The sequence below is a fragment of the Phalaenopsis equestris genome, unplaced genomic scaffold, assembly GCF_001263595.1.
Source record: "Phalaenopsis equestris unplaced genomic scaffold, ASM126359v1 Scaffold001187, whole genome shotgun sequence".
NCBI classification, from domain to species: domain Eukaryota; kingdom Viridiplantae; phylum Streptophyta; class Magnoliopsida; order Asparagales; family Orchidaceae; genus Phalaenopsis; species Phalaenopsis equestris.
The window spans coordinates 263,552-273,046 of NW_018165626.1; the positions used below are offsets into that span (position 1 = coordinate 263,552).

Below are 9,495 nucleotides of genomic sequence, written 5' to 3' on the forward strand. Positions count from 1 at the left end.
CCGCCCGCAGCCCGCCACAGCCCACCGCTGCCACCTACCCGCCTACAGGTAATGTTTCATGTTGCGTGGAGCAGGGAAGACGTCGTATATGTCATGGGCGGTAGAGCTTAATACTGGAGCACATGTACACCCAACTCTTTTATAAAAAGTATAATTTTTTCTTTTAAAAAAAATACCCAACCAAACATATTTTGTATTTTTGTTTCTAAAAACATATAAATCATAATAGTACCAAACTAGTTTTCTAAAAACTTAAAATAGAAAATAAAACAAAAGTAAAATAGATTAAAAATAAAAACAGAAATAGAAAATAAAAAGCGATCCCAAAGATATCCTTAGTTTTTTTTTTTTTTTGTATATTACTTTACTTTAATAGCAATAATTCAGTTTAAGAGATTTATAGTCATTGTATTTAATGGTGGTAGCCTTAGACAGCACCAAAGCATTTGAGCATTTTGAAAGATGTTTCTCATAATATTACTAAGCATGGATCTAAAGGAGGCGCCCTTATCCGTAATCAAGGAGGGTGCTCTTCCCCTATGAAATAAGGCATAACAGTTTCTCCCGTCTTGTGGGCAAAAGAGTGATTAAGCATTGGAATCCTAAGCAAGGGGTGTTTAAGAATAGATGTAGGATAGTTGGGTTTCAAACCTCATCAATGTCCTTGTGAATGAACTGCTTCATAGCTTATCTCTACTTATTGCACATTCTTATTTTATATGTTTTCAAATTTCTGTGGTAATCCATATATTTGATGCTCTCTATGCTAGAGTAGTAACATATCTTTGTACTTAAAAAGTTTTACTCTCTTAAGCTTAGACATTTTTTATATTACCATCATATCATTTTCTTGTGGGCACTAATTTTAAGTTTCATAGATAGCTTGTGTGATAGTGTATATTTACTACATTCATTTTTTCTTGATTACCTGTCTCCCACATTCATGCATATCATATTAACCTTTGGTTAGTTTGATTTAGTCATTTACATTTCACTGTGTATAGTATATTGTTACTTATCCCAGCATGCACCACATCTTTTATTCTCGTTGTGTAGGTTTTAAGTTGGGAAGGATTTCAAAATTAATTCTTAAAGTACCTTCTGCAACCCCAATGCATCCCTTGTTAACATGCCTTGAACTAACAAAGAAGCCATAAGCTTAGAAATGTAGGATCACAAGTGGTTGGGTTCTTTTTTCCTTATAATTTTTGTTGTTTGTTCATGATCTCAAGTTGTGTTGTTTTTGCAATTATCAATCACATATCCAAATTGGGAATCAGGGCTTAGTAGTTGAGAGCTTTGTCTTTCAATCAAGAGGTATTGGGTTCAAGGTCTTGCATGTGCAGGGCGTATGTTTGTGTGCATGTGGGAAAAAAATCCAAATTGAGAATAAATTATAGAACACTATTCTCTTTTTAGAAGATAGATCAATAAAAAGAAGTAAAGCAACTTAATCTATGCGGCACTATCCCACTAGTTTTTTTTTTTATGTACTCATTTAAAAAATCATCATCATTAGCTTTATTCCAACTATTTGGAGTTGTCAAACCTAAGAAATCAATTTAATAACCGATTATAACACAAGTAATAAAGAAATTACATATTCAGCTTGGGCATGCTTACTCTTTTTGATAGCCTTGAAATGTTGGCAAAGGTCTTAAAATATTTGGCCAAATGGTTTCAAAATTGTGAAGAATGAAAGGTATGATTGACACACAATGGGCAATAAACCCATATTTAGAAGTAGGGTACCTGTAGCAAGTCCTTGTGCATAACTTTAACTGCCAAACTATAATTAGGTTCTGTAGCATTTTATATGTGAATTTACTTGGTAACGGTTTGTATGATGGTATTGCACATTCATGGTAGAACGCATACGTTTTCTAAATGGAATGTATGATTCATTCTCAGTTGAATGCGTGATATACACTGTTGAAGCCTACAACATATAGTTTTTACCATGCGATTTAAATTTATGAATTTTCTGTTAAACCTTAGCACTAGTAGCATGCTCAGAATATTTAGTTTAAAGAAAATGTACAAAATACCTCACTAAAGATTGACTGGACGAATGACTCTACCAGGACTTCTTGAGCACCTGATATTGCGTTTTTGAAGCTTCTTCACTAACGACTAACTAGTTGTCAAATGAAGGTCTACCCTATCAACCCATTTTGAAAACTTCCATCTATAGTTCTTCTCATAAAAGGATTTCCATGAGCTGTAGCTCCTACAGCTGTCAATAAAGCTTTAGCAAATGCGATGCAGGTTTTAATGATAAGGCTTGGAAATAAAGGAATGCTCATGAAATTTGTTTTCTTGTGGCGTGAAATCAAAGTAGCCAAATTGAACGATGCATTGAATCCAGTTTCTCAGAAGAGTGGATATCGTTGTAGCCAGGATTATAAGAGTTCCCTTAGGTGTTGAGTAAATTTGTACGTCAATGATCTACATATCTTCCTCATGTTCCTGATACCGCCCTATTTAAATTCACAGCATTTTTATAAATTGTAGTTCACAACAATAAACAGTTTTCATGTAGATCATGCCTAAACCGAACAAATGATTGCACGATTATTAGGCCTTGATTCATGTGCTAACTTGACTAGATTGACAGGTTTCTCAGGCTTAACTACTAATAAATTGAAATGAACCCACTGCGGTAAACCTATTATTACTTGTTATATGCAATTTTAATCATAGTGAGTACCAAATTCGAACTTTTTTCATGATCTTCTTCCAGACGAAGTGTTAATTCTCCCATACTTGTTTTAAGCTTTAGCTTGTGGAGGATAAGTAGTAACAATTTAAGTTTGGCGTCCATTGTCTTTGGAGCAGTTTCTTACAAATAGCTAATGAATATCACAACTCTATTAGGTACAGTAGTATTTGAATGTCTATGGAGTCTTAGGCTTCAGTTGAGACAGCTTTTTAATGTGTTTGTTGCAGCAAAAGTAGCCAACAAAAAGAAGATTATGTTTGGATGATAACTTTTTGATGTTTTTCCAAAATTGTCTCAGAATAATTGTTATTGGGAAAACATGATAGAAATTGTGCTTGAAAATAAATTTTATGAACATAAATAGGAAGAATAAGCTGCGGCAAACGAAACCTTAACCTCAAAGAATACTCTCACAAAAGTGGTGTATCAACCACTTACTAAATAGTGTCAAATTTGCAATCTTAGAAAACTTATGTGCAGCACCAAAGATAGAATTTGTTAACACTTATTGGTAAGTGCAACATTGTGTGCCCTTACAGGCAATGGCCAAAAGAATCCAAAAGAAAAGTTCCTTAATCCTTGTCATAACCTTACTTCCAATATGACTTGTCATACTTTAAATAAAACTCCCAAATGAGGAAGCCTCTCCCTTAAAGCAGAATTAGTAATACAAAATGAAGTTCCTTTCAGAGATAACCATCATGAATATGATTATCAATGATTAAAGCGGGAGGAGCGTTTGTAAAGGAACAAGTGAGTTTTTTTTTTTTTGGTTATTCTTATTTATTAATGTTATTTTACAAATCATATTCTTATCATATGTAGAAAAAATGAAATTTGCTATGGAGTGCAACTTCACTTACAGCTCTTTATTAGCTGGTTAGCATTGTCATATGTGCTTTCTACATGATATTGGCATTTCCGGTAAAGAAATATTGTTCTCTTGATTCTTTGGATGATATATTCCATGGAAAAATACAATTCCAATACAGAAATAAAGGTTTTGCATCTTCTAGTTCATCTGAAAATTCAGGACTTACTTGCTTTACTCTGGCAGTGGAATCATATCACAAATACAGTTTGGTGGCAAGACTTTCCTCGTAGAGATGCTCCTGATTATTCACCTCTTTTTGCTACAATCAAAGATCTGAAATCTGATTTTGCCGCTCAGTTAGTTGGTTTTGTAGCATCTCTTATCACTGATGTTCCTAGCCAAGCACATTGGATCAATGATTTGGCCGGATATGACTTTGGAGGCGCTGCTGCTTATCTAATTGCTTCCATACCTGGAATGCAGGCACTATATACCAATTCTTCCGGAATTGATTTCTTCCAACCTGTAAGATATATAAGATTAAATGTGTATTTTTAAGTAGTGTTACGGTCAAATTATTATGTTATAACAATGCATATCATACTGTATCTTCAGTGTAAAATGGTATATATACTTATCTAGGATTGTTGAGTTCTAATGCAAGAATTAAATGACAAAATGCAAGCTTTGAAAGTACAAAATCAAGTCATTAGAGAACATACTCCGCCCCAGCACAATATAGCACAACATATCCACCATGATTTAGATGATGTTGATTTTGTGCCCAAAGTCGTAGAATAAAGCTCGAGCTCGAGCTCGAATTGCCGACTTTAGCATACTCCTGAAATGATGCTCTAAGCTAGAGTGCATATTGTTTTTATTAATTAGAGAGGCTAATTTTAATTTATTTGATTATGTACAAAGAAATGAAATTGAGTCATGCATGTCTAACTTAAAAATATTTTCTCTTATTTTATCAGGGTAAAAAAGATAGGGAATTTTTTCCCAATTTTCTCTTAGCCTATTTATCCTTATTTTAATCAATTATATATTTTTTCTTATGTCAAATGTAAACTTGAAATAATAAATTTCAAAACATATGCAAATTTTTTTTTTCAATTTCACAGTCTTATACCCAACTTTCATTTTTGAAGAACATTTCCTGCCTGATTTTGCTTTCTTCCTAGTATTTGTTCATTTTTTTTTTCCATTTTACATCTTTTTGTTAATAGTGATTGTTCCATTCTTTGTGCTTAATGCAGCTTGAGCACGTTGCGCTTTCAAAACATTCAACTTCAAAAAGATATCTTGGTTCTGTTCAAACATCAGTAGTAGGTATAAGCCATAGATTTCATAATGCAATTGATTCAAGAGGTGAACAACTAAAGAAGCTGGCTTCATTGCTTGGGAAGTTTAAAGAAAGTTCATCCGGACTAGTTGAGGTTGTCTTGAAGAGAAACCACAATATTCCTGCAGATGCTAATGCTGTTAGTGTTCTTGTTTCCAACGCTAATCAAGTGTCTAATGGAGGTTAGAAAAAAGCCATTCTATTAAAAAACTGTATGTTGCAAAAGTAAAATCAATGTTTAGTGTGATTTTGATGTGCCTTGAGGCTTGCGGTTGAGTAAGGCATATACAAGGCACCTTGTGGGTTTATCTCATTTTTCATGAACGAGGTATGCACCTTATTTGTATGAGGTGTGCAGCCTCAATTTCAAGGTTAGGAGGTATTGGAATTTTCTTATTTGACAACCTAAAACCCAAATTGCGTGTTGATGCAAGTGAGGATGAGGGAGGTTTTTGATTTATATGAGAAGACGATGAAGTATGCTGATACGAGTGAGATGATGAGAGAGAGGCAAAAAAGCAATCAAGTACATTAATGATTCTAATGAATATCCTCCAACTGGTGGCTTTAGGAGAGATTTTTTAATATAAAGTTCTAAATCATAACTAGTTTATTGTAGGATATATTTATTTGTTTATTTTATATTTATTTATTTATTTTAACTTGTTTATAATAATTTTCTTGCTTATTGTTTACTGCTTGTATGATTTTTTATGATGAATGCTTTATTGTGAAAAAACTTGAGCTCAATTTTGTACAATGTTTGTTATCATGGCTTATAAGTTCAAATGCGTTATTTTATACATTTTTAGTTGATTTATTGATTTAATTTTGAGGCTTGTATGCTTTAAAGCACTTTGAAATTTATGTCTTACCTCACAAAAAGAAAATTCTTCAGTATCTAATTGCGTCATTTCAAAATATAGTAAAATTAATAGAATTGTACTTTTTCATGCAATTGATTACATATATTTTACTTGATTTTGTAATTAATGAAGCAATTTGTAATTGCCTCAAATGCACTTTAGGTACATGATGGTTGTGCTTTCACTTGTGTGGTAGAAGCATTGTGCTTTATATTAAGTTTGTTTATAGCAAAATTATGACACATGTTCACTTTGTAGCACACAAAAGGAAGTTTAATTCAACATGGGCATGAATTAGGTAAGCCTGGAACTTAACAAGATTTTGAAAGTTTGACCAAACATGGAACTGAAAGGACATGTTTAAGGTTCAAAGGTTCACATAGAGTTGAATTGGATGACATATACCATATTAAAATGATTTAAATATTGCTTAAATGATGTATATAATAATGCAAATATGTTTAAAAAAAGGAACATAAATATTTCTTAAAATATTAATTTTATACAAGACAAGAGAAAGTGAACAAGCCAAAGCCGTAAAATCATGGTCGAGGGAGAAAGCAAATGACCAACAAAGGAGAATGGCTAGAGAATGGTAGATGGAAAAGCAAGGTTGAATGTAAAAGTTATGGAAGTCGATTGCTGCAAGTGAATGAGTTGGGATTTTGAGGGATACGATTAAGTATTAGGATAATTAAGCCTATGAATCATATGCTTATTTAGAAAAAATATTAAAGTTGTGTTTTGGGTAGTGGTACAGTGTCGTATCACACTTTCAGTTGTTTGACAAAATTGCATCTTGCCAGCTTTTTCAAAAAATTATGGTGAAAAATTGCGTTTTGCAACCTGACCTTGCAACGACTATTAGAAAGTTGTAGTCTAACTTTTTGAAAATAAAATAAATTTGTAATAGACATCTCAGTTTTTTGCACAATAATTTCTTGTGTTGTTGCTTCGCAGCTGCATCTTCAAGCATTTGCAGTTGTCACAAACAGACCCTCTAGTTTAGCATATAAATTTAAAACTAATTGTTATTATTAGTTCAAAATATGAATTGGATGGTTCAATAAAATATGAAACTATTTGCCACTTCATCGGCCTGGTTCTAGCTGGTTTATTGTGAAATAGATTTAATAAGAGACGTATTCTATGACTTTACAGTTGAACTTGTTGGACATAGACAGTTTGATTGATAACTAGTAAATTGGCATGAGAACATCAATAGCTTCTTTCCTTGTGCGTTGTGAGTTTGTGTTAACAATGCTTCATACATTGAATTGTAGTACCTTGAATTTTTTTTATATAATTGTTGAAATATATACATGGATGTTATCATATCTCACGAGGTCCTAAGATGGTATAGATTAAGATAAAATACACTATCATACTTATTTTTCCTAAACAATGCTGCTTTAATCGCATTTTGTGTGCCTAATGTTGAGTGATGCAATATTTAATAGGAAGAAGATATAGGCAACAAAAAAGTTATGAGATCACTGCTCTTTTATTTATGATTTAGTACTTTCACAAGCAAGAAAAAAGAATTCCTTGTAACTACCTACGTGCTTTTGCGGAATGTTTTGGGTAATATCTAATTTTTTGCAAAGAATGATAAAATTACAATGATCTTAATCTCTCATGATGCACCTTTTTTTGTATGTTAGAAAGAAGCTTGAGAATTGCTCTTTGATTTCCATGTACTTAAACTATATAGTCATTTAGGGTAAGAAGGTAATCCATTAAAACCATCATTATTTGACTCGAGATCAAATGTCATAAGTTAAGGATTGATATTAGCCAGCTATCCATCATAAAACTTATTCCAATATTTTTGAAATGAATCCAATTTTAATGATTGGAAGTTTTATGATGTTACTTGGAGCTGATTCTCTAGGACCTATTCCTAATGTGTTGAGAAGTAGGCCTAGGTTTGGTAAACATGATCTGAAAGTATAGAGCCATTGCATAATCTGATTATTTGAGAACTAAGTATTGGCTTGGTCATCATCTACAAGTGGCTCAACATAATTTAACTCAATCACTGCAATAAGTGGACAATTATTGATTAGGTCTAAAACAATTATTTAATTTGCAATATGAAATTTTGGGGTGATTGGAGAGGCCAAAGAATTGACGGGAGGCCAAAGAATTCATTGGCATGGTAATTAGCAGAAGAATGCGTATCTATGCTATCAAGAAATTAGTTAGAAAGGTGGAAAATCAATGTTATATAAAGATAAATACTATTCCTCCTCTGATCATTCACTTATTTTGGTTCCTTTTCGAGAAATTTTCCATTTTATGTTTTCCGCTGTGAAGAGCATTAATAAATAAATCAAACAAACTCTCAGATATTGGGGAAAGTTACAAGCCATTATTTATTGGTGAAGGTTAACATTAAAAGATAACATTATTGAGGTGTCAGTAGTTAGTGATAAGTTAATTTTTTAATTATGATATGGTAAACATAGTTAGGGTTATTCTTATCAAGCTGAATTAAATGATAGAAAGGAGGAATAATTTCAGTAAAAGATAAATGAATCAATATAGTATTTACTCAAAGAAGAGATGATATTATTAATGACAAGTAAAACAAAAATATAGCTTTTAGTATGTCATCTATGAAGTAATTTTTTTTTAGGATGAATGAACTATTATAATTCATGCTTGAGGAAGAGTTTAATTACTTGTGATGATTTTAAATGGATATATAAATTTAAGTGGATTGTTCTTTGAGTTATTTCATTGTGTAAATGAAATATGTGGAAGAATGTGATATAAGAAGTTTTATTTTTTCCTTTATTAAAAGATAGAAATCTATATCTGATATTTTATTAATTAAAGTTAGAGCATATAGCTATTCATAAATAAACAGGCACAAGGCTTGTTACAAATTAGAAGAGTACAATGCTTGATGAAAATTGGATGCACGTAATGACCTAGCAAATATTAAATTTTAAAGATTATAAGACATACTTGAGCTCCACCTCTATCCTTGTGGTTAGGGAGCTTTTCCACTTTAGTTAGTATGCTTTGGTATTGAAGAAGTTATATTTGATTTTATGTTAACATTTGATCTTAAAGTTATGAAAACATCATTTATGAAATAAATTGAACTCTTAATCAATTTTAAAAATTGAAGTATTAAATTAAAAGATCGTTGCTACTTATATGATTTTTTTAATGGTTGTGAGGCATTTCTAGGGGAACTTCTTGTTGGACGATATAAAATAATAGTTGTCCTATTTTACCATAGAAGCATGAATAGCATTCAGGTGCTATAAACACATAATGAGAATAAAGGAAAAATCAAAATTCTTTAATTGAATTAAATGTGTGATGGAATGAATGATAGTTTTTTTCCTAACTTGGTCCAATATTTTGGATGTATTGTGTGGAAACAGATGGTCGGATGAGAATTTTAAGCTTGGCTTATTCTTTACATATAATATAATAACTTTAAACTAATTTTTTCTATCACTAAGGGGTTATTTGGTTTGTTGAAAAAATGTATTGTAAAAAAGTCGGTGTAATTTAAATGTAATGCATTAGGAATATTTTAGAGTTGTTTAGTTCGATGTAAAATAAATACAAGAGTTTATATTTTTTGTTTGGTTTGAAAAATAAAATTAATGTAAAATGCAATTTGTGGTGGCGACGTGCAACAACCGATGGTGGCGGTTGGCTGCGTGGGGCATCGATTGATGATGGGGGGCATGTTGGAGGCGACGGGTGGTATGTGGCA

General features: G+C 31.9%; 1 pseudogene; it reads left to right on the forward strand.

Moving 5' to 3' along the window:
- LOC110033460 overlaps positions 1–9,495 on the forward strand; it is a 25,197-nt pseudogene that overhangs the window by 4,241 nt on the left and 11,461 nt on the right.